This window comes from Neovison vison, chromosome 1 (assembly GCF_020171115.1).
Source record: "Neovison vison isolate M4711 chromosome 1, ASM_NN_V1, whole genome shotgun sequence".
Taxonomy (NCBI): domain Eukaryota; kingdom Metazoa; phylum Chordata; class Mammalia; order Carnivora; family Mustelidae; genus Neogale; species Neogale vison.
In genome coordinates this window covers 298,497,821-298,525,179 of record NC_058091.1, presented here as the reverse complement: position 1 = coordinate 298,525,179, position 27,359 = coordinate 298,497,821, and the positions used below count along the sequence as shown (strand labels likewise).

The window sequence follows — 27,359 nt, the reverse complement described above, 5'->3', positions numbered from 1 at the left end:
AGAGTCTGAAAAGAAGAAATGTTAAAGGTAAGTTCAACCACTGTATCCTCTGGAGAACTTTGCTGATTTACAAGATGTACTGTGTGGTTGAGAAGTTGCACAAACTCTCATGAAGACTGAAATCCAAATCCAAAACTGTATCTCTTGTTGATTGCATGAATCTGGTATACTTGTAGCCTAACTTCCTGGCTTTTCTCCCAAACCGCCAGGTAAAATCAAGGACAAACACAAAAATTTTGTGGAGGAGATCACCAACACATCAGAGCCTCAATATTGCTCTTTTTCCATACTTAATTTCAGCATTTGACTTAAAATCAATTAGATTCAGGGCGCCTGGCTGCTCAATTGGGTAAGCACCAGACTCTTGATTATGGTTCAGGTCATGATCTCAGGTTGTGGGATCCTGCCCGCATCTGTCTCTGAGCTCAACACAGAGTCTGCTTGTCCCTCTCCCTCTGCTCCTTCCCCTGCTTGCACACTCTGTCTCATAAATAAATAAATAAATAAATAAATCTTTGGGAAAAAAATCAATAGGTTCATATTATTCACATTGCTCCCTTTTTTCTCAAAGGTTGGACATGGCACACAATCCAGTACATACTGACCTGGGTGTATCAGAACCCAATTTGTCACAAGTTCGTCCTCAACTCGCCACATGGGAGAGTTTTAATAATTGTAATGTTATAGAATTTGCCATCTCACTTACTACCAGTCATATGTCTTTTGTTGTTATCTGGCTGTCAAGAGACTAAATTCCATAATTTTATCATGACATTCAGATCTCTTAGAGTATTTCCTATACCAATTGCCATAGTTTGAAATTTCCCAGAAGCAAACCTTAATGAAAAGATTGTAGTTTATTAGGTTGGTGTCCCCGGAAATAACAACAGGGCAGTAAGTGAGATATATAAGGACAGAAGCAAGTACGAGTTTATCTAATGGGGAAATTTACAACTGCAGCTTCATCCTCTTGAAGAAACCTGAGAAATGGTATCCAACTTGCTCTTCAAGAGTCATTCATGCTGAGAAGCAACAAGTCGGAACAGTGGTGCACAAGTCATTGTATGTTGTTGTATATAGGCTGCTAATTCTCCCACGTCTGGCCTGACTCACACAGGGATATGAGGGGATTCCAGGGCCTCCAGTGAGGTGCTGACAATTGAGAGATGAGCCAGGGTGTAAAATACTAATGACAAGTGGGATATGGGTAGAATATTGAGAGTCTGTTCCATAGTCCCAAATGTCCATTGTTTCAGATTATTTCTTTCATATTACACCTGACACAAAGATATAGGATGCTATCTTTAATCAGCTATATTAAAGAGAGAGAAAAAGAGGGAAAAAAATTACTGAAAACAATCAATCCCTTCAGAAGTTTTATCAGTGGGTATAATGGCCATATGATTTTTGGATCCTGTCATAAGGCTTAGTCACAAGGCTCAAACACATTCTCAGTTTAATTTTTTACTGAATGAAGATAAGAATTTATCTTTTTACAATCCTGCATATCTAGACTGACTCTACTTCCTTTCCATCATATCTATTTCCAAACTGGACCTCCCTTCCTCCCTCTCTCCTTTCTTCCCTCCTTCCTTCTTTCTTTTTTTTCTTCCATTCTTTCCTTTCCTTCCTTCCTTCTTCCCTCTCCCCTCCCTCCCTCCCTTCCCCTTCCCTCTTCTCTTCTTTCTTGCTTCCTCCCTTTCTCCCTCCCTCCCTTCCTTCCTTCCTTCTTTCTCAGAGTCTCCCTTTCTCATTGTACCTTGTAGTATAAATTGACTGAAGTTTCCAATGGTGCTAAAATTCTGTCTTCCACATATTACCCTCAAAGTTGCAAGTTCTTCTTAATTTAAGATTTATTATTTGCTTGTCAATTTAACACAGGCAGGAATATATCCAAATATTTCATCATGGCACAAAATTAATTCTTCTACCATCAAACATTATTATCTTTGCTACCTAACATTTATTTATGTATTTATTTAGTTATTTAGTTAGTTAGTTATTTGCTTTTCTGGCATCATGCTGCTACATAAAAAAAGGGTGAAACAAACACAACAGGTAACAGGACACCACAACAGTGTACATTGGAGGCAATGAAGTTTTGGGTAAAAGAAAAAGCAGAGGGAATGATGAGACATTGTTATGTGAGAGGTTTCCAACAGGAACTGCTAATTGGATTGTAGGAAAAAGGGATAAGGCACATTAAAAGGGAAATTTGGCAGGGTATGGGGGGTTGGTATCTTGCAGGGTGATGGCTTGGAGTACTATAATGGGGAAGGAAGATCGAGAGGAAGGTGGCAGTTGAAGGTGTGGAAAATGTAGAGAGCTCTAAGGAGTCTTCAATTTTGACATCTGAGTAGATATTACAAACAGGCAGAGATAAATATTTATAGATCAAGAGGGAGTTCAAAAGTCTGCATATACATTTGGGGGTTGTGATCAACAGAGATCTTTTAAGACCATTTGCCTTTATGGGTCCTTATAGGAAGAAAGTATAGATGAAGAGAGGTAGTAAACCAAACCCACAATCTGGTCCTTCAAAATTATAAGTTCTAGTAGAGAAAGAAGAAATAAGAAAAAACAAAATAAAACAAAACAAACAAACAAAAAAGCCCCAAACGACATTATAATAAATGAACATTGAAACAATAGGAAAATATGGTGTAGACAAGTATTTTGTTTTGTTTTCTCAGAATACTGTATAGAAATGTATGAAGAGGAGAAAAATCTCTTTTACATTCAGCAAAATGAGACATTTTATGTTAGGTGTAAAATTTTAGAATTTCTCAGTGTGTCTGGATGGCTCAGTCAGTTAAGAGTCTAACTGGCTCACGTCATGATGCCAGGGTCCTGGGTCCGAGTCCCACATCATGCTCCCTGCTCAGCAGGGAGTCTGCCTTTGCTGCTCCCCATGCTTGTGTTCTTTCTCTCTTTCTCTCTCCTTCTCTCTGTGGCAAATAAGTAAATAACATCTTTTTAAAAAAATTAAAGTTTGTCATAATATTCCTCTAAGTAAAAGTGCCAAACCATTAAATGATTTATTGTTATCCATTTCCTTTTTTTTTTTTTTTTTAAGATTTTATTTATTTGAGAGAGAGAGACAACAAGTAGGCAGTGATGTTGGCAGAGAGAAAGGGTGTGGGGGGCGGGGGGGAAGCAGGCCCCCTGCAGAGCAGAAGGGATGATGTGGGACTCGGTCTCAGGACCCTGGGATGCTGACCTAAGCTGAAGGCAGAGGCTTTAAACCACTGAGCCACCCAGGCACCCCTGTTATCCATTTTCTTTGAACAGAGTATTATTTTAAGAAGAACTATGAAATTAATATAAGGAGGTACATTTGACCAGAGCTGAAAATCTTCACTAAATCTAAAGGGAAAAAAAAAAAAGATTAAAAAAACAATAGAGTTAATCAAGAAAAATTGTATAAGGAAAGATTTATATAATTGCTTGCTGGATTTATGTTTTAGATTACAACTTAGTGTACAACTTATAAATCCATGCAAATTGTACCTTATTTATACATACCTAGAAACTGCAAAGTTTTGGGTGAATTAAAATATCATAAATTTTATAATATGTTGAGAAAATAAATAACATTTTATTTCAGTACACCTAGTACAAAGAAAGGATCATAAACAAATCTATACATGTGTACATGTGTTTGTACATACACATACATGAAGGCACAGTTTCATTTCTCTTTACATGACCTTTCATGCCACAAGTTCAAAATCCAGATGAAAAATATTGCCTTTTAATTCTCTGACTTTCTTACTTTTTCTTGTTGCTTATGTTTCCCAGTTTTCTACTTTAGTGCTCCCTGCAGAATCCATCTATCTAATGTACAAATGTGGATAGTGGTAGTAAATGCAACCAATTGTTCTCTATTAATTCATTAGCTAGATAATGTGTTACATCTCCAAGGAAATGTAATGCCTAACTCTCTGTGTACATCTCCTATAAAAAGACCACAGGGAAAACCACTAATGCTGGAAACTTAAAAAGATCCAACTGGGAGTTAATTTATTCAAGGGAGACTTCCTTAGATTTCCTTAAATCACATTAATAGAGCAGCTGCCTGCCCTAATAATGCGAACATCAATCCCATAAGCTACAAGTTACTCAAGGAATGGAAATATTTTCAGTTCAATTTCTTCTAAGAAGGATAGCAAGCAAAATACTTTTTGTCATTATTGGTGGTGTTGTTTTTCACTGGCAAGGTTGTAATAAATAGAATTAGATTTGAAATGTAAATGATATGCTAGTTTTCTAGACTCTTTCCCTTTTTTTTATAATCATGCATACTGATATATGCATAATGGTTTATGTGGCAAATATGAAATGGAAAATAAAATAATCCTTAATTGATTTTTGATTAATAGGTAACATATAACCATCCTCATGGCAGTAAAACTTGACTGTATTAATTATTCTTTGTGAAGAATGAATGAATACAAGAATGGTTATATTGATATTCTTGTTTTACTGTATTTATTCCCTAATTTCAGAATTTCCTCCACTCTCAAGAATTCAATAATCATCTCTATGCAAATGATTTCTAATTTGAGTTCAGGGCATTGCATTTTCAAATTGTGCCTGGACAACCCCCTTATCCTATTTACCAGAAACTTACACACAATATATATAAAACTTTTCATGCTCATTTAATATTTTAAAATCAACTTTTCTCATTTGCTATGCTAATCTTGAAATTACTTACTGCTGAATTTTTTTATTGAACTCCTTGCTCATGTCCTGTATTTGCCTAGTTCTTAAATCAGATTGGAATTGTGGTTTAAATACATAACATCCATCTTTCCACTCTGCCCCACTCCAATTACCATCATGCTATGTGTTCTGTGGGTTATGTCCCTTACTTGTGTGTTTTCTCAATTAGATCTACCCTTCAGACTATACTTTGTGACATAATTAAATGTGAGTTCTTAAACTAACACTCTCCAGTTCTAAGGAAGAGGACTTTATATGTCAGTCCTGATTAATGATGAAGTTGACAATTCAGTGCTATAAGGGAATGATGGTTTTCTCAATAAATAGGGCAAAAAAACCAATCAGATATCCATACTGGCTAAAAAAAAAATCTTGGCCACTACTTCCTATCATACACAAAAAAATAATTCAAGATGGAATTAGACCTGGGTGTAATAAGTAAATAATTATGACTTAGAGGAAAATACAATATTTTTATGGTCTTGGAATAGGCAAAGTGTTCTTAAGCAGAAAATAAAGTGCTAAACTGAAAAGAAAAACAATTGATAAATTGCACTGCATTAAGGTTAACAACTTCTCTTATCAAAAGACTCAACTGGAAGAGTAAAAAGTAAGGTATAACTTAAAGACAATGATGCTGCTTTGTTTCCAGCTGAGTATATCCAGACTATACAAAGAATTTCAACAAATGAATGAGAAAAAGATAAAAAACCCAAATATGGACACAGACAAAAGACAAGAGGGTTAATATAGTTATGAGGTAAAGGGAAATCGAAAATACAATTAGGTACCACCAACCATTCATCAGAGTGGCAAAATGAAAAAGAAAGTCAATGCCAAGTTTGGGGAGGAGGTGGAAAAGCCGAAATTCTCTTCTTTTGGTGGTGGGCAGATGTGTAACCACATTGGAAGGCTCTCTGGCTGTCTCTACTAAAGCAGAATATGTGAATGAGAAATCCCACAAGGAGATATAGAACTACATGTAAAAACATGTGTTTACCATAAAGCATATGTATGACTGTCCATAGCAGTAATATTCAGAGTAGCCATAAAATTGCAAATTCTCCAAATGCCCAACAATAATATGGACTATTTTTCCCAGAACGGAATACCATATATTAATCAAAACAAATGATCTACAACTGCATATTAGCAATAATAGAAGCAGATATCCCAAATATGATATTGAACAAAATGAACCAGACACAAAAGAGAAAATAAGTATGATTTCATTTATGTAAAGAACATTGCCCATGTCTGGTGCAATGTTTGCCCATTATATGAGAACTGAGGCCTGAAAACAAACAAAAATTTATAAACTGCAAAACAAAAATAGGAACAGAACAAAACAGAAGCTAAAAGGTCTCAGGGGTCAAGGAGAGACAAGAAAACAAGAAAGATAGGAGAGAAGTGACTAGAAAGGTAAGAGGCAAATTGAAGGGGATGTTGTCACAGAAACTGAAGAACTACTGTGGCTCAAGGAGCTAATGGTCGTGTGAAGTGAAGGCTCCAGAGAGCCCGAGGCCAAGGAGACTGAGGAGAAACAAAACAGAAAACTCCTTTGCTGCCTGTGTGGAGATTAAGTGCACATGTGTCTCAGTCAGCAAACCCAAATGAGCACCCCGAAACCAGAGAACACAAGGTCACCCTGTCTAATTACATAGGTCTTTCAATCAGTGCAGCTTGACCCCTCCAATCTAAGTTAGACTTTATAAACCAACTCTATGCTGACTTTTTTAATACCAATGTCTAAAAATAGGTGATCCCTGATACAGATACGTTAATAATGTTAGAAGTTCTTATTTTCATGATAAACAATTCTTGTAAACCTGCTAGCTTTGGCGATCTTGTGATTGTTATGTTAGGTAAAAACTGTATTTGTTTTATTTGCTTGGGGCCATCTTGCTTCCTTTCTCAACCATTCTCTGCCGTACGTCTCTACCTAACACGCTCTTCCCCAGTGATGGGACTTCTTCCACAGGTCTTCCAAAATGCCCAGGTGCACACAGCTACCTTAACTGATTAAATTCTGTTTTCTCAACAGGGCCACTAAAAAGCTGCTTGCCCCAGGGCTATGTGCTTCACGTGCATTTCTTATGACCAAAGAGCTCTTACACTCGTGAGCTGAATTTTGTGCTATTCAAATGTGGCCCCTTCACTAAAATCAATCACTCTATTTATTTTAATGTGAGTATTTATATCCAAGAAGCATTGCTAATGTTTAAAGTGGTTGAAAAAATATTTGTTACTGACTGCAAATAGACAACGGAATTTTGCAGAAAGTCCCTTGATTGGCTTTAAGATATTTTAAAAGGTAATTATTTGCAAAGTTGAAAGATTCAATATTCATTGACATAAACTATTTTATTTTTTATTAAACAAACATTTCATTAAATGTGCTGATAAATATTCATAAGGGCAATCTGCTTTCTAAAGTTTTATTTTTTTTAGTAATGGTACTTGGCTCTGTATAGTTAAAAATAATGTGGTATTTTCTGACACAAAAATTATTACTCATTACTTCTGAATGTTTTCCTTTTTGTCTTATTTATTGAAAATATCCCCCCTTAAAATTAATATTCAAAGACATATTGAAGACCATGAGGCAATATTTTTCATTCTGTCATACAAAAATGTATACTACAGTTGGTTTTAAATGTGTGAATAATAAAAATATTCTAAAATATTCATTTATAAGAAATGAATATGTTGCAAATAATAGTCTTAAAATTAAGTACATATTTTCTCACCACCCTGTATACACTGTTGTTTGAGAATTCTTCTACCAATTTCAATCATAGAAAAAAAATTCCCTGCTATTTCCTTTTTACCTGCCTAAAGCATTTTCTGAAAGCTTGTTTCTATATCTCTTTCTTGCTAAATAGCAGATTAAGTGTCAGAAAAAATAGAATGAGTGCCAGAAAACCCCAAACTATTATGCTCTAAAACCCTAAACCTCTTATGTAAAGTGTAGCAATAAATAAATAAATGAATAAAGAACTCGCTCTTCAGTTATTATCCCCAAGGCCTTGTATGAAAGAGACAACAGAACGGAAGAAGAAAAATACTTTAAATGAGTTTTCAAGGGTGTGACATATAATTTGAGCAGAAAAGTGTCTTTAAGTTTTAGGCATGGTTCGCATAGGAATCTAATCATAGTTACTGAAATTTTATAACATTAGATTATGAGATATAGTACATAAGTCATGCTTTTCTGTAATTAACATAAAACAAAACTGGATAATTTCTATCAAAATATTTCAGGTTCCATCAGTTATAAAACTTTACTACATAAGATGCTGATAATAATAATATTATTATTAATGTTAAAACAATAATAATAAAGTATTCAGATGGAGGAACATTTCTGTGGTAGAGGGAGATGATGCATAGAACATCCTTTTCTTTTTTTAAATGACTCTATTATACAAAAATTGTCTCCCGAGACATTTATTTATAGATCTGTGCACCTAGTTTTAGGAAATGCAATCTGTTTTTTATTGTGTGGATTTCAGAAGACACCGAGTTTATCTTAGAATAAAATAGAATAAAAACAGAAATCTTTTTAAGCATAACTTTCACCTGAGATCACCTACATTATAAAACAATTTGGCTTCTAATGTATTAATTTCTCAAAATCTCCCTCCTCATGCGGTTAAGTATGCAGTAGCTACACACATTTCAATGTACAGTGCGAACGGATAAGAGAACATGGAGACCATTAAAACACAAGCAGCAACAAAAGCCTCTGCTCCTTCGACTTTCAGGTATACGAATTATGAGCTATTATATGTTATTTGAAATATCCTGTGTTGATTTGTTAGGGCCATCATGGCTTGTAACTACCAGAAAGTTTAATGTTTCAATTTCCTGTGGTTTAACACTACCTTAAAGTTGTCAGATATCAAATAGTTCACCGGATTCAATGAGTTACTGGTGTTTAGAACCTTCATTGTGGGTTCAAATACTGGTCTTGTACCTAAAGCTGGTATCTTTTTACATTTTCATTGCCTTACAGAAGCAACTGCTCTTGATACTTAATAGTTAATTTGTTTCTACCTATTTCACCTGTAATATGGGCCACACTGCTTTATTAGGGCTGTACATCCATTAAAAACCCCATGGAGCACAAATATCAAGTTGGTGTCCCATGATGACATGCATCTGATAGCCTTGTCCAGTAAGAGAATTAGAAAATGTGATCTCACATGTGAGCTCTGTGCACTTCTATTAGAGAACCAAACATTTCAGCTTGATGGACCTAAGCTGCAGAATTTCATCTCTGCTTGAAACTACGTAGTGCTAATGTGTGAACAGGATATTTATAATGTAAAGTGTATTATTCTATAACTCCCAGTAGAAAAGAGTTCAATGGCCTCACTCAGTGACCAGAGCAACTGTCAGTACTAGTAAGTCAACTATACTAGTAATAAATGCTAATTTAAGTATATAAAAAATTAAACAATTAATTTAAATTATATGATAATTAAATATTAGTTAAGTATGTAACTTAGATATAGTAACTTCCTATGTCCTTACTATATACCAAACATTCAACTTCAAAATATTATCTCCCTCAATTCTTTGTATAGTTCTCTGGTATAGGTTTTATTACTGTCAGCATTTTATAAATGAGGAAAATAATTCCTAAGGAAATTAAGTACTACTCCAGTGGTTACATATCTGACCAATTATGATTTCAGGATTCCAGTGATACTCTGTTGCCTCTAGAAGATTCACCATGTTTTCGATATCCCCCAGAATATTAAGATTGGATTTTATTTATTAATTCTATTAACTACCAGACAGGTTTCCATGCCACATATATTAAAAGAGACACTCCATGTGACTTCCTCATATAGGGCTTCATGCTACTCTTATCTTGGAATAAAACACATTATCTTATAGAACAATAGTTTGAATTTAAACAGAATAAAGTTATGGAGATGGTATCCCTGAACATGCCTAATGGAATGAGCATACCTCCCTTGGGTGGTAATTCCCAAGGAATATTCCCAAGGAATATTCCCAAGGTAATTGCCAAGGGGGGTATTCCTTGGGAAATCCTTGGGAATACCCACCTTGGGAGGTAATTAGATCATGATGATGGAGCTCTCATGAAGGGAATCAGTGCCTTTTAAAAGAGACCCCAGAAAGCTTCCTTCGCCCTTTCCCTTGTGTGAAGACACAATGACGGCCAGCAACCCAAGAGAGCGCTCTCATCAGGAAGTGACAATGCTGGCACCCTGATTTTGGACTCCCAGCCTCTAGAATTGTGAGAAATAAATTTGTTCTTTGTAAGTCACCTAGTCTATGACGCTTTGTTATAACAGCCAGAATTGACCAAGACAGTGGTTATATATATTCAGATGTACTACTTACGCAATTCCCTATTGCTGAGTTTCAGTACAATACATATGACAGTAGATATTATTGACAGGTCACATGGCTCAACTAGGTTCGGTCAGATTTTGTCCCTCTCTCCTGGGAATCCTGCGTGAAGCTCAACATGAGTGAGAGACAGTAGAAGATGAGTCATTCTGACCCCAGGACCTAAAAGCAACCAATCCCTTTCTCACATAGTTTATATGTCCTTCCTGAAAGGAGGTATAATAAAATTTATATTTTTAAGGTTTTCTTATTTTCTATCATTCTAATATTTTATTTTTAGGAAGCCATGTTTTCTATTACTTAAATCCAAAGCATCCTAATACAACATACCATACAACACAATCTTATTATTTTCACTTAAATTATCCTCAAAGTCCCTTAATTAACACTTACTAAATAAGCACTTTTTATAGGAAAAACTATAAAGTGGAAATTAAGCTTAAATCTATAAATTGAGAACAAGGCGTGAGACTAAGACACAAGATGCTTGCAATAGGAGAGGTTGCATTTAGCCAACAAACATGAATTAATTACATTAATAGCTACTAAGCCTTTACTCTGTGCCAGGTATACACTTAACCTATACATTTGTCACAAAGCAATTTGTGAAACAGATGTTTGGTGTTAGAGATAGCCTGGAAATAAACGATTGTGAAATTAGTTTGTCCAGGTCTGGATCTAGCATGGTTTCAGTTAAAATTGCATTATTCCCACCACCATTCATTTAATTTCTATTGTATATTCCAGGATTTTAAATGTAGCTTATATTAAAAACACTCCGTGTAAGTCCTATACTTTATTCTGAATTTAGTTTTTTTTTTTTTCAAGTTTTATTTATTTATTTGACAGACAGAGATCACAAGTAGGCAGAGAGGCAGACAGAGAGAGAGGAGGAAGCAGGCTCCCTGCCGAGCAGAGAGTCTGATGCGTGGCTCAATCCCAGCACCCTGGGATCATGACCTGAGCCAAAGGCAGAGGCTTTTACTCACTGAGCCACCCAGGCAACCCCTGAATTTAGTTTTATAATGGAAAAGAATATCTCTTCCATGGCCCTACGTAATAAATAGCTCACTAAAATATAGAAGTGTGTGTCTATCATTATCTCAGCTCTATGTTGATTTTATACATTTTGCATTTGTTGATTTGCATGGCCAAAGCTAAAAGGAAATGAGCCATGGGACAGACCTCTACACTGAAAAATAGCATTTTGAAGACAATATGGCTCATTTTGAAGTTCATGTCCCTGAAGGCCTACAGGTCCACTCTCCTGGAGGGAAGGGAGGCTCAAGATGGTGAGGCTGCCTTCTGACTCTCCTTTGCCATTCAAGGATTCATTCTAAGGGGTCGGGGTTCTGAGAAGCTCAAGTCATCTGATGTGGACAGACTGAGGAATTTACCACATTTTAGATATTTGCACAGGACTGATGATAGAACATAAACTGGAATTCGAGGGCAACTTGAGAGAAGGGTCCTGGATCACACACCAAAATTTCCACTGGGACCCTAAAGTGATTCATGTTAGACTGGAGGAACAGCACGTAGACCAGGACTCAGAGTAATTGAAGCCAGGCTTGGATCATGTCCGTCTCCATTCAGGTATCTACATCTGTTTAACTGATTCTCTCAGCAAATGTTTTTGGAAGAAAGCACAATTCGAGTTTTAAATTGTCATGCAATGTTCTAGACCTAATTTCTGGGTCTTAGGCAAAAATACTCAAGCATGCAACAAGAAAATAATTAAAAGCAAGCCAAAAGGGAGATAAAAGCAAAACAAAACAAAACAAACCAGAAACCAAAATATCATGGTAAAACTGCCAGAAACAAAGACAAAGACAGATTATAAAGGCAGCCAGAAAATAAAATTACAGAAGCCAGTCAAAAGGCAATTGCCTTCAAAGACTCCCCCAAAGAAACAAAAGAAGCAGCAGACAATGGAGTGACATCTTTGAAACGCTGACCTAGAATTCAATACCCTGTGAAAATATCATTCATAAATGAAGACAAAGTAAAATCTCAGAAAGGAAAACTGGGAGAAGTCAGCTATGTAAGGCTCTGATTAAAGGAAATGCTGCAGGAAGATTTTCTGGCGTTGGAAAACAATGACAGAACCATGGGGATAGAGGAAGGCTTGAGGAGTGATGTGTTGGGTAGATCAGAAAACTCAACAAGAACTATTCATTTCTTACAGAGCTTTATATATATTTATGTATACACTGTATTAAATACATGTACGTATATACAAATAAAACACAGATTTGAAATCTGTGGGTCCACTTGTATGCAGATTTTCTTTCAATAAATACAGTACAGTATTGTAAATGTATTTTCTCCTCCTTTTGCTTTTCTTAATATTTTCTTTTATGTAGGTTACTTTATTGTAAGAATACAATATATAACACACATAATGTACAAAATATGTGTCACATGACTGTTTATGATATTGGCAAGGCTTCTGATCAGCGGCTTTCAATAAAATTTTTGAGATGTTAAAAGTTATATGCAGGTTTTTGATTGCACTGGAGTTGGTGCCCTTAATCCCCACACTGTGTGTGTGTGTATGTATTTATATATTATAGTCATATATATTAAATTAACTAAAGTATATGTTAATTAAAGTACATACACACAAGAAAGCAAAAGGCATGGAGAAACATTTGAAACAAAGTGTTCTAAGAATTCTAATATATTTGCAATTTCTGCAATGTGGAAACATGCTAATTTTATTTTACCTTCATGAGTCAAGGTTGTATCTTATACACTTCAGATAAATAAAGCAATGTAAAGTAACCAAAAGTAAAACAATTAATAACTAACAAGTAAACCAAAAGAAAAATATTAAAAAAAATCCAAAAAAATAGGAGAGGAAAAATCATAATACATATAATAAAACGGTATTTTTAAACACAAATGTATTAGTAATTAGAGTAGTTATAAATGAATTACACCACTAACTAAAAGAAAAATGTTGTCATAGTGGATTTAAAGAGAAAGCAATTTTATGTTGCCTTTAACTATTATGACTTCTATATAAATCTAAGATATGTTAAATAGGGTGGAAAATGATATATAATGAAAACACTAATCAAAATAGATAATGCTTAGCTATATATTAAAGCACTTGAAACCATGTTGGCAAATGGCAAAAGCATTCAGTAAATACTAACAATTATGTTTATTATATCTCATGATAGGCATTGAGACTTTATTATCTGGATTTTTTTTTTCTTCCTCTACCCTTTACAATGTTGGATTTTTTCCTCACATTGTTTACTACAGAATTTTCTCTAACACTGATGTTATAGTTGACATATATTTTTTATATTTCTGCAATGATAATGCCTCACAATAAATTCAAATCTCTGTGGCATAGGACTGCAAGCATTTCTCTTTCTCACTAATGGGTACATATTTGGTTTAGGTGTGTTCCACAAGACACTTACTCTGGGATTTGCAGCCCTTTGGGTCATGCTCTTTCCAAGGCAGATGGTAGAAAGATAAGAACTCAACTGAAGTTCAAAATTAAAGCTACAAAAGCAAATTTTAAGCAGAAGTTCATGCCATGTCTCTGAACATCCTATTATTGGCTACAGTGATCATCTGGCCAGACCCTCATCAATGTTGTGTGGCTTTAAGGTTTGCATTCTCTCCTGGAGACACTTTAAAATCATATGGCAAATGATGTGGGATTTTTTTTTTACAAGAAAGGAGTGAAAGTATTCCTGGATGGCTCAGTTGGTTAAGTGTCTGCCTTTAGACCCAGGTCATGATCCCAGGGTCCTGGGATCCAGTCCTGCGTCAGGCTCCTTGCTCAGTGGGGAGCCTGCTTCTCCCTTTGCCTGCCTCTCCCCCTGCTTGTGCTCTCCCTCTTCCCCTCTTTCTCTCTGTCAAATGAATAAATAAAATCTTAAAAAAGTAAAAAAAAAATTAAAAAAGAAAGGAAGAAGGGAGTAAAGACTTGGGGTAATAATCTAATCTACCATACCAGGCAAACTCACAGTATCACTGATTCATTGTCACTTTCTTAAGGAATTATACCCATGATTCCACTGCCTAGATACTACATTGCAAAATATTCAAGCAGTGTTACATTTTATCCTCTATCTAAACCATGTACCCCTTTATCACAGCTGTTTTATTTTCTTCCTTGCCTATCAATATATGCTTATTCACGACGAGCTCTGAAGAAATGTATACGTGAGTGTGTAGTGTATGTATAAATTACATATTTTTAAGTTTTAGTTGAATATATGATTCATAATAAGTGCTTATTAAGTATTTGTTGAAGCAGTGAATAGAAGAATCTTGGGCTTCTATCTCAATTTGCTTTTCAGCTGGATGGATATCTATAGAAACCCACACTCTTCTATACCATTTTCCTTTCCTTAACTTACAGAAAACTTTATTCAGAATTTCAGCTACATTTGATTTCCTGGATTTCAAATAAAACACTGAAGCTCTGACCAGGTGATCCAAACACAGAAATTAATAAATATGATAACCAAAATTAGAGAGATAGAGACTTTCTTAAAGTGAACTATCTCATTATACTTTTCATCTGGAGAAAATTATAGTGTACTATGATTTAGATAGAATATCCCTGAATTAAAAACAAATTCTAAAAATCCTCATAAGAAGATTAACAATATAGAAAAATAAAATTGACATGTCCTCTATTAAAAATTTAAAAAATATTTTTAATTTAATGGAATGCTATAGTGCATCTATGCACTTGGGGTTTTGTTTCTCTTTTTAATTGATTAAAAGAAAGGATACAGTTTTTGGAACATAAAACTTTACTACAGTATTTTGATGTTCTACATTATTTTTTTTATTTAAAATATCTTGTTTATCTTTTAGTTTTTGCTCTTCTGCTGTCCTTATGATTTGATGCAGCAGTACCTAGAAGATTATAAGCAATTAAGTATTCCTACAAAGATCTATATACTTTAAACAGTGAAGATTGTTTTACTTTTCTATGATTTATTTTTTGTTTTTGAATCTAAAGGTTGCCTTGAAAACATGATGGATACAAATAAACCAGATCTCATATTACCCGTAGGTATGTATAGACCCTTCAGTTTATATTTACATACTTCTGAGATGTTATTAATATCTCTCACGCTACTTAATTAAGCCATCTCTTAGACTAATAGCGTCATGAGGCAAGGACTGGGTATGATTGGTATATGACTCCTTCCTTATTGAGGAGCACTGAAACAGGAATATGAGAGGGGCTCAGTAAATATTAATCACATGATTAAATTTGGGAATTTATTTCAGCATGAATCTAAAAATCCTGACACTGCATATTCAATATGTGTAAAATAAATTTTTAAAAATTCAGGAAACTAGCATGCTAAGAAACTCTTACATTTATATCTTCCTTAAATATTCTCATTTTATAAAAATCACTTTATACATTTTAAAGTTTTTACTGCATGGATTTTTTTTTTTTTTGTCCCTGTCAATGTGGTGGTACCTCATTTTTCAGGACAGCAGGGGGGAGACATCTGACTGACCAATCAGGATAGACCTGGACTTGACACCATAATCACAGAAAACAGATCAGCACAAAAGCAGAAAGATATTTTTAAAATATACAGCCAGCAAAAGCTGAGCTTTCACAATTTATAAATAACTCCTCTAATTAATTAGAAAAATAAAAATAATCTAACAAAAAATGGGAAAGAAATTTTTAAAATTTTATATACATAGAAACCTGAATTTCTAATAAACACCTAATTAGACCAGTAATCAGCAAAATGTCAGCTTTAAAAATGAGATATTGCCCCACATCAGATACAGAAAAACTTAAAAGTCATCCAAAATAAAATTTTCATGAGACTGTAGTAATGTGAACTGTCATAAGCTGCTGATGGAAGCATAAATATGGATAATTTTGGAGGTCTATCATCAACATTTAGTAAAGTTGAATTATGCACATTTTTGATATGGCAAATCCATAGCTATGTATAAAACCAGAAATTTCTGATAAACAAAATGTCCACTCTATCAATGTCTACAATAACTGAATGTGGAAGCAAGTTAAAGTTTACCCCATAAAGAATTGAATAGTATGTGGGGTGCCTGGGTGGCTCAGTGGTTAAAGCCTCTGCCTTTGGCTAAGGTCATGATCTCAGGGTCCTGGGATCGAGCCCCACATCAGGCTCTCTGCTCAGTGGAGAGCCTGTTTTCACTACCCCCCCCCACAGCCTACTTGTGATCTTTGTCTGTCAAATAAATAAATAAAATCTTTTAAAGAATTGAACGGTATGTTGTGATTATTTTTATACAAAGGTAGTATTAAACCATTAAAAGGAGTAAACAAAAGCTCTTTGAATGAACAAAGATACATAAAACACAGTAATGATATACCAAACTGACCCATGCTAGTACTATTTATGAGAAATTTAAAACACTGTTTGTGGATGAATTGGTATGAATTGGCCTTATTAAAACACTCATGAGAACCATAGAGATGAAACAGAGTAGTTCAGTCCTGAGTCTTGGAAGGGGCAAAAGGCATTGGGATGGAAAGAGGAGCCTAAACTCTCTACATTCATGTTTCCACAATCAGTAGCAAGAATGTTGAGGGCTGCAACTCAGTTAAGCTGTGTCATGTGCATCAATACTGTACTCTTCCTTCTCCCATAGTTTGAATAATTTATTAAAATATAAGATAAATGGGACACCTTGGTGGCTCAGTCGGTTAAGCACCCAACTGCTGTTCAGGTCATGATCTCAGGGTTGTGAGATTGGGCCCTGAGTAGGGCTTCTTGCTGGGCAAGGAGCTTAAAATTCTCTCTTGCCCTCTTCTTCTGTCCCTTTCTCCTCATTCATTCTCTCTCTCTCTCTCTCTCTCTCTCTATATATATATATATAAAATGAATGCACATATATGATGAATATATATGTTTGTGTGTATATATATATGAATGAACATATAGATTATATGTGGCAGAGGAGGCTAGCAAGGACGAGATCTTGTTCAGAAAAGTATAATTCTAAATATATTCATGAAATGAGAGAAATGGGTGAAATATAGCTTAATGTATTTTCCTTCGACACTTAGTTCAGAAGGATAATATAATACCAAGTCACCGTCACTACTAGCAACAACAATCACTTTTTCAATAATTTTATGATAAAAGCTATAAGTAGTCTTAAAATGCATTATTAAGCAGAAATCCCCCAACTACTATTTGCAACTGTGGGGAATGTCTGAGGATTTTATCTTTGTTTCATTCTTGCCACCCACTGAGTAGTTAGCAGTTCCTAATTCCCTACTCTCTGGGTACTTTGTAATTTTTGCAATTCTCTCTCCCTCTGTCTCTATCTCTCTCCCCCAACCCAAGCCTTCTACATCTTCTATCCTCTATCAATGAAACTTATTCCTTTAATAGGCATTATATAATTTATGTATAAAAGTTACTATCCAGGGGTGCCTGGACGACTCTGTCTCGGTGAAGTGTGGGACTCTTGATTTTGAGTTAAGTTATGATCTCTGGATTGGGAAATCAAGCCCTGGTTGGACTCAGTCCTCAGTGTACTTGAGATTTTCTGCCCCTACCTCTGCTCTCCTTCTCTCTTACTCTAAATTAATAAATAAAATCTTTTAAAAAAAGAACTTACCACCCATTTTCTCCAATTCCTATTTTTAAGAATTTAAAATTTAACTAGTTCATTTATGCTCATAATAAAAATTATTTTATAATAAATTCCTATACTTTTTATATTAGTAGAAAAAGTATTAAAATTATACTTATTTGGGTCAATGATATGGTAATTAGAAGATTTTCATTTTTATGAGTGAGAATTTGGAAATGCCATATTAATTTTATCTTCATTTGAACAATATTAAATATATATATGTTTTCTTCAGTTGTCTTAGGTTGGTGTTTAACAAAATGGTTCCTAATGTTCTTTTTCTAGAGTATTTTGAGATATATAATGTTATAATCAAGTTTCTCAACTCCTGTTCTAGGGTAAATGAATCAGAATCTCTGAAGAGTGCATTTCCTTTTGCTACATTTTAAAGCAACATCCACAAAGATCCCTGTGTATATCAAAGTATAAGACAATTGTCTTAAGTCTTGAATTTAAATTTTTATAATATCCTGTTTATTCTTTCAAAGTTATGTTCACAAACTCTTTTTGATTATCTTTCTTCTCCTCCTGCCACATTCACTGAAGCATTCACATAATTTGCTATCACTAAAATTATAAATGCAATTTCCTCCACATTTTGGAGAGATAGTATTTCCAAGAAGATTGCTATTTCCTGGGCTTTCTCAATTTTCATAATATTCCTATTATACTAAGGTGGCAAGAATTCAAATAGCTTTTCAAATATGGCTTCAATTGCCTGTTACCTATGTGGCTTTGAGTAAACTTTTAATAAAGTAGATTTACTGTTGACATTTAAAAAAAACTATCATCCAATTAGCTTGATTATATTTACTTTTTTTTTTTTTAGGAAAATAAAGACAGCTTAAAGAGGAATTATTCAACTTTAGATGCAATTCCTAAATTAGCCTATCAGAATCATAGCAAAGAGGTAAAATATTCAGAAAATTATTGCTTAAAATAGCTTGTGTGGAAAGAAAAGGGGAAATCACAGAATGATAGGATATCATTGTTCGTGTGTGTGATATATTGTTTGTGTGTGTGAGTGCACATGTGTTTTAATTATTTGTGCATTTTTCTTGAAGTTAGGGAAGGATATAGCCAAACATCATGACAATGACCAATAGAAAAATAGGCAACAATCATCCCCATTAGAAAGTTATGTAAGGATTAAAAATACTTAATTTTCCAATACTGATAATATATCTATTAAATTTCTATGAATTTTAAAGTTTTGGTGATTGATGTCTCTTCTTGAGTCAGTAGAATAATTTTCTTTTTCCCTTCATTACAAAGCATATGATAGTAAATGATACCAAATTATATTTCACATTTGAATGCCCAAAGAAATAATTTAATTTTGTGTCCCTGTGGCAAGTTGAGCATATTTTGCTTTGCTGGCATCTCCTTGGCTAAAAATTAGAGTTCCCTTGTTAGATCTTGGCAATAAGCCCTTCTCTTATTTAACTGCAAACTATTACCAGCCCTTCTCATCCACTTCTAATTAAATGTATCAGTATCAATGCCAAAAAACAGGAATAGCTTCTGTTGGTGAACCACTATTAGGAAGAATTTTTGGAAGTGAGAAAGAATCGGAGGTTAGTATGATAGATTGAATTTCTAAATTTCCCACTGAAAGATGTTTCATCCTAATCTCCAGGACCTTTGAATGATGCAATATCACCCCCATAATTGTGTTATTGTGCTATAAGATGCAGCTGACCATAAAATAAAAAGATTATCTTGGGTGGGTTCATTGCCAATAGCCTGAAGCCTTAAAAGCAGTGAACCTTCTCCTTCTGGTGGCAGAAGACAGAGTCTAAGAGATTAGAAGCACAAAAAACGTACCAGTATTGGTTTTGAAGATGAAGGGGTCATGATTCAAAGAATATAGGTGATCTCTTGAAACTGACAATGACCATAATGGTTTCCAAAGAACAAAGGCGGGTTCAGTCCTAAACCTCACAGAGTTACATTCTGCCAACTGCCTGAATGAGATTGGAAGGGGATTCTTCTCCAGACCTCCCAAAAACAACATGACTTAGCTAACACATGGATTTCAATGTGAGCTCCAAAGCTAAGTATCCAGACAGATCTACTCAGACTTCTGAACAATAAAATTGTGAGGCAATAAATTGATGGTTTTTAAGTGGCTAAGTATATGAGGTCTGTTATACAGCAACAGAAAACAATACAGTCCAATCTATGGAGGAAACCGCTCTATAAATCATACACAACTGAGGAAAGAGAGAAAGGAATGCTGGGGTCCAAATGTGCACAGCTTGTTTAATAGTGGGTAGAAGATCACAACAGTTGCCCTGAGGCAACTATCAACATTTATCTGGGCCATTAAATATGGAACATCTAGTTTATTTGACCTTATTTTAGATACTATTCTCATTGCTAGAACATCAGAATCTAGATCATATTTGCCCTATTTTTGAGAAAACAGTATGAATCTTGAGATCAAGAGGGAGCCTGGGGTCTGAATGACAGGAAACAAGCACAAAAAATGATATACCTGTACCAGAGGAACAATCCATCATGATCATGTTCCTCATAGCAGCAGAACATACCTCTGCTTCTATAAATTGGAAACAGAGACTAAGTCAAGCAAACTCTAACTCAATGATAAATACAAAACCATGAATTTGGAAGTAAGCTATCACCTTCAAAGAGAAGCAGTAATTTTCCCTTCAATATCAAACAAAACCAAGATTAAAGGAAAATTCAATTGTGTTATTGTCTTTAATAAATAATATCTTTACACGCATACTAAAGAACATAGAATTGTAACAGGTTGTAAGAAAGATAACTAATTAAACACAGTAGAAATGATTGCCAGGATCAAAAATTAAAACAAAACAAACAAACGCATAAAACCCACCAGCAAATAGGCTGACTGACAGAATGTTTTCGAAAATAAGAGTAAGAACCAATAATTTTACATAAAGCCAAATTATGCTAAATACAAGAGTAAAAACATGAGAGCAGCAGATGGAGAGAATTCACAGGAGGAGCGATAGAAAGGGAAGGGATGAAGTAGGGTGTGATTTCTTTTGTGAGAGTCTCTGTGGGTGCAGTCCTGGAGAATGTGTAATGGAATGTTTATAATTGAATAGTAAACAGCCACCTACAGAATCCTCTCCCAGTATATATCTGAAAAATGCCTCACTTGGCATGGATGATGTTAACTGACAGCCAGTACCATTCTCTCCATACACATTATTTCCCCAGAGCTGGGAAAGTCTCAAGGTGAAGTTTCTTTGAAATTTCACAGTCAAGAAGAGGATTCCACTAAATTACTGTCACTTCCCAAGTATCCTAGAAAAATGCTTCTGCTTCTGTATAATTCTTTCACCCATTACTCTTCCCATGATAGATATTTGGTCAATGCACAATGTGCTAAAATACATTAGTGGCTTCCCCTTATCTTTGACAGAAGTCTTCATGCGGGACACTTCTGCCAAGGGGTCCCACTCATGTCTTCTACATGATGAATACAGTGTGTTTTTGATATGAAACTATATTTTCTAAAATTTCTTTTAGGTATAGATCTAGTAGAAAGCTTTTGGGGATGAGTTTGCATTTTTTTCCTACCTTAAACAATGATGTAATGAAATTAACTTCATTTCCGTTCAACTCAGCCACTAGGTTTGTGTTATATATCTATTAATCCATTTGTTAACACGTTAGCTATAGGTTAATTGAAGATAAGGAGGCTCATAACAGATAATAATATTCTGCCTATCACTTTTATAGTAATGAGCTGAACATCTCATGTAACAAGGATACCTATAATATGTGAATAAAAATATGACAGGAAAAGAAAGAGAAATAAGAATTCAAATTTGCCAAATATAGATCTCTGAAAAAATGATTAGAGGACATACTCCAGCCAAATAAAACAAAACATGTGAAAATTGAATCCAAGATAAATCATGAGAGAAAAGAAATGGTGTTGAACAAACAAACCAGTAAGACTAAGAGGGCTAGAATGATTAATGTTAAAATATTGTCAGGAAATAACACCCCACAAAAATTCCAAGTCTAAGAGAAAGGGTTCTTCTAAGCCTTCCTTGGTTTATTAAATAGCTCAGTAGGGAGATGCAGACATTGATTAATTTGACTTATAAATTTTCATACTTATTTTATAAGCAAATCTGTAAGATTTACAGCCATTTTAGTTTCTGCAGGTGTTTATAGTGATAAAATTTTGATGCATTCAAGAATTATTTTAGCTTAGGTTATTTATATAGGATATATATTTTAAAATATGTTCGCTAGGTGAGTGAATAGCTGTATATTACATGATTTTGTATGTGGAGGAATTTTGAAGTTGCAGCTGTTTGCTTCTAACCAAACATTCCTGTATGTATGACCATATTTTGGCCATTTTGTGCACTCCATGTCTCTCCATTAGCTTTTTGTAAGAAAGAGATTTCATTTTAAATAAAGAGCAAGGCTATATTCCAAAGTTGTTTTCCAAACCAAAAGGATATTCTCATTTGTATGTTTGATTAAGATAGTGGGAAATAAAATTGATAGTTTGGGTAACATAAAGCATTTATGCTGGAGGGGCGGTGGGTGGATAGATGAGTTAAATGAGTGACAGGTGTTAAGAAGGACACTTGTGATGAGCACTAGATTTTATATGAAAGGGATGAATCACTAAATTCTACTCCTGAAACTAATATGACACTATATGTTTGGGTTAACTAACTGGAATGTAAATAAAAACTTGAAACTATAAGTAAATAAATAAATAAATGCTTTTTAAAATAAACTATTATATAATGGAAAACATTTTTCAAAATTAAATAGTAGGATTTGAAAGAAAATACTGACAATAATTTTGAAAACAAAATTTGTGAACCTGAATATATAAAAAGCTAATACAAATTACTAAGAAAAGTACAAAGATTGTTTATGAAGAAATCAATGTATGAAAGAAGAAAGACATGTGGCAAATAAATTTATAACAAAGATCCTAAAATTCTCCATAGAGAAGCATAAATGAAGACAAAAATAGACAACATTGTTCTCTTAGATCAATAAACATTATAAAGTCAGATAGCTTCTGTATTTTGAAGACATTGATGATAATCAGCCACTCTTATACACCTGACTTAGGGAAGAGTATACAAATATATTGGAATAGAGACAGACCTATCAGTTAATATTAAGGAAACACTATTCTTTTACCTAACCAACATATTTTAGATATATATTCTATATAAAAACCAAAAATTTAAATAATCTAGGATAAATAAAATTTTGTTAATAATTGTAAACACTTGTAAAAAACTAACATGAACATTTAAAGTAGAATGGTTGAGTAAAATGTAGAATAATCAGTCACTAAAATAAGAAACGTACTAAAGAATTAGGTACATATATGTTTATTGATCTGAAATATAACCATTTATTCTGCTCAGTGGAGAAAAATCTTCAGGACCACTTGAAGAGCATGATTACATTATTATAATTCTTCAGGTATTTGTATGTCTGTGTGTGTGTGTGGTTATACATTTCTATAGATGAAGTTATATATATATTTGAAAAAATCCAGAAGTTTATGTAACAAATTATTGTCTGTGGATGTCCCTGGACATAAAATTAAGGAGCAAAAAATACTGAGGCACATATTTTTACTTAATTATTTTGAAAATTTTAAGAAGTCATAGTTCTAACATTTAAGCATTTCATTATATTATTTTATTGATTTATAAATTTTTAAAAATGTTATGGGGTGTGTGGCTGGCTCAATTGGTTAAGTGTCTGGCTTGGCAAGGTCAGGATCTCAGGGTCCTAGGATCACATGCCTGTGTGAGGCTCCCTGCTCAGAGGGAGTCTGCTTCTCCTTTTCCTTCTGCCCTTCCCCCTCCCCACTCTCTCTCTCTTTCTCTTTCTCAAATAAATAAAATTTTTAAAAAAAGAGTATAAACCAATTCATTAAAAAAATACCTAGCAGATTATACCGTTTATAATAAAATGAATTAAAACATTGGATTTTTTTTTCTTTTTGGTTTTCCCACTTATGTCACCAAAAAGTTTTGCATAGTGATGGTCTGTTTTGATTCAATAACTATGTAGATGCTTAGGGAAGAAAAGTTATTTCAAGGACAAAGGAAAAAGAAAAAGAGAAAAAAAGAAGTAGATTTGATTGACAAATTCAAGTCTACTGAGGAAATATTTTCTTTAAAAGAAAATTAAGTTCAGGGATTTATAACTGCACTTCAGGCAATAGAACTTAAATTTAGACTGCTAAATCTCCATCATCTTAGAGAAAAAAAAAAAATATATATATATATATATATAGACCATGGTTAGGTCAGGTAGTAGCTTGTGAATCTTTCCAGATCAAAACAAAGTTTACAGTTAGTTAAAGATAACATTTGAGTTGCCTATATAGTTATTAGATAAAACCACAGGCTTGAATATATAATTTTTTCAAGCATATTTCCAGTTAATTTATATAATAACATTTGAAAAGAAAATAGAAATTGAAAGGAAAGAAAAGGGCAAAATTTGGCCAGATTAGCTTTTGCTAGTTCAAAGAATCTACGCACTTTGTAATTTAAATAAAATAATTAAATTAGCTTGTTTGAAAGACTGACCTTCTAATACTTTAAGGTTGACTTTGAGTTTGTTTAAACTTCCTAAGTCACTAAACTATAATTTCTTATAAGATATTTATTTATAAAAAGCCAAATTGTTATGGGATTTCTTCATTTGAAGTCAAGCAAAATATATAGCCAGCATACAAATGTGGGTATCTCTTGGTCCTCCAATGTAAGAGTCAACCACAACTTCACACAAAACAACAACAACAAAAAAATTGTTTCCCTGTTTTAGAAGGGAAAACTTGATTCCTACCATTTGTGTGAATGCCTTCCAGAGATAAAACTGGTTCTTTGAAACTTACTACCCTTTATTTTCTTTAATTTAAAAAAGTTACTAGACTGATAAACTTACTTGACTGAAAAGGAGTGTGGCTCTGTGTGTGTGTGTGAAAGAGAGTGCGAGAGACAGAGAGAGCCAGTGACAGAGGGAAGGACATCTTTGTTAAAGCAAAGACCTGAACATCTGAACATAAAATTCGAGTGTTTTAGCATTTCTATAATCTCTCCTCCTTTGTGACATCTTTATTTAGAAATTGTGCAAAGTTCAGTTTATCCTTTTCTAGTGCTGCCGCTTTGACTGCTCTTTGTAAGCTTACTTGCATTGCTGATTCTGGTGCTTGGACTTTCAGATCACTTTCAGAATCAGCCCCGGTTTGATGTCTGGTCACACGACCAAACGGTCTTGCCATTTTCGTCTGACCTCTGTTAGTCTTTTTGGGGGTAGATGTTGATGCTAACTTTTTTTATGTCTCTGAGAGGAGTCATATACACTAGTTTATCCTCTTCATTTTTATTTTGAGTCATAGTCGTGATCTTTTGGCATACCCTGCTGCTAGAGCTTGGTCACCATATCGTTTATTCCGTTATTCCCTTTTTCTAACTGAATCTTGATTTTCTCCAAATATTTCATTAGATACCTCCTTTTACTTGTTCCAGAATTATTCAATAGGACCCAAGCAGCATACACAAGGAGAGAGAGAGATGCATATACACATACGTATGTACAATATATGTATTAACAACTACAAATGAATTATAAATTACAATTCAATTTTCTTGAATTGTTGGGCTAATATTTATTATTACCTTATTGTGGCTGCCATAATCCTCTATGGAAGATGAGTAACTGGTATCATATTTAGTTTAGATATCAATATGGTTTATATTTATATAAATTTTGGCTTAGTGAAGCAAAATGCTATAGTTTATTTTTGCTAGTATCTCTACCTGTACTTAAATATTCTAATTCCTGTCACTAGTTTTTGTGTCATCAATCCTTATTTTTTTTAAGTTTATTTTGGAATAAATTCAGGTGTACAGAAAGAAGCACAGAGATTACAAAGAATTTCCATAAATCCTTCATTCAGTTTCTTCAAAATTTTACCAGTCATGTAACCACTTATCAACACTTAGAAACTAAATTAATATAACACTAATAACTAATCTGATATTACTCAATTTAACTGTCCAACTAACTTTCTTGTTCTGGTTCAGGATCTAATCCAGGATCAAATAAAGCATTTGGTTTTCACGTTTCCTTACTATCTTCCAACATAGTTCCTCGTTGTTCCTTTGATTTTCATGACCTTAAAATTTTTGAAGTGTATTTTGTAAACAGTTCTTTAATGAGGGTTTATCTTGTGTTTTCTCCTGGTTATATTATGAATTTTTAATAAGAATACAAAGAAGTAACAGTGTGCCTTTTTTGGCACATCATTTCAGCAGGTAGATGATATCATTGTTGATCATATTAACTCTGTAGGCTTAATTAAGTTGATGTATGACAGGTTTTTCAACTGCAGTTATGGTTTTCCCCTATAATTAGCAAGTATTATATGCCAAGAAACTTTGAAAGTATACAAACAGAATGCTTTTTGTCATACTTGTGTTAATTCTGGCAACCATTGATCTGAAGTTGTTTTTCTTTGTCTTTTAAATTAAAAAAAAATAGTCATTTATCTTTCTCCATTGGACTGCCTGTGATAATCAAACTACTATTTCCACTTTTTTTCTTGAATATGTTGTTTAAACCATATTTTATAATAAGCAATAATAACTTCAATAAACTAGAGCAATATGTCACAGATCAATGAGACAGAGGATAAAGTTTTTGATTTTGGATAGTTGCAAAGTGCATGGCTTCTAGGGACATTTTGAGAACCTACTTAAAATGGACATTAAAGAGTCTTGATGAGAATGGAAATTGAAGGTTGGTACCCATATTATATAAAAGAAAAACTAATAGCTTATTATATTATTTCTGCTGCCCACTGGAACATTAACAAAACTGAATTACCCTATAAAGAGAATAATGACTTGGAAATGTCTATGAGAAATAAGATCTTCAGTAGTTTTTATCATAAAAAAAATTTTTTTTCTAATAATAAATGTAAAAATTTAGCAAAAGATAAGATGGCAAGTTTTGCATATACCTCAGAAATTTGAGGAAAGAGGAGAGTTTTTAAATTTATTTGAAATCTTAAGATCTAGATTTATGTTTTAGGGCTATGATTGCACATTAAAGATGGGTGCCAGTATAATTGAAACTTAGCAGAACAGCTGAAAATTATCCAATACATGAATGCCCTTAGTGATAATGATATCCTTACGGAGAGCAAATCTAATTGCAAATTTTAGCATTTTTCATAGTCGTGAAAAGGCATGCCAGCATACAATTCAATCATTTTAATTACTATTAATTTTTGCATTCGTGTTCCATCCTACTTAAAGCAACTAAGAAAGTTAAGGTGTCCTTGGCTTGTTTTCGATCCTTGGAAATCTGATGGAATGTTTTGCCCTTTTACTCAAGATCTGAGGAAATTAGATGGGGTTACTTCCTGAACTTACCAAGCTTAGAAGAATAAAGGAGGACACATCACAAGCAGTGCACAAGTAACACATGTTTCCTACAAATTATCTATATTTTTGTTTTCAAACCCAAAGAAGTAACTTCAGGCATTTCATTTCAGGTCAATGGCTGGAAGCGAC

General features: G+C 33.8%; 1 long non-coding RNA gene across 1 annotated transcript; it reads left to right on the top strand.

The window, feature by feature from the left end:
* On the top strand, positions 1 to 27,359 carry LOC122902332. The gene is made up of 3 exons (XR_006383794.1): positions 1 to 27; positions 15,125 to 15,178; positions 27,341 to 27,359. It is a non-coding gene; the product is annotated as an uncharacterized LOC122902332 (long non-coding RNA).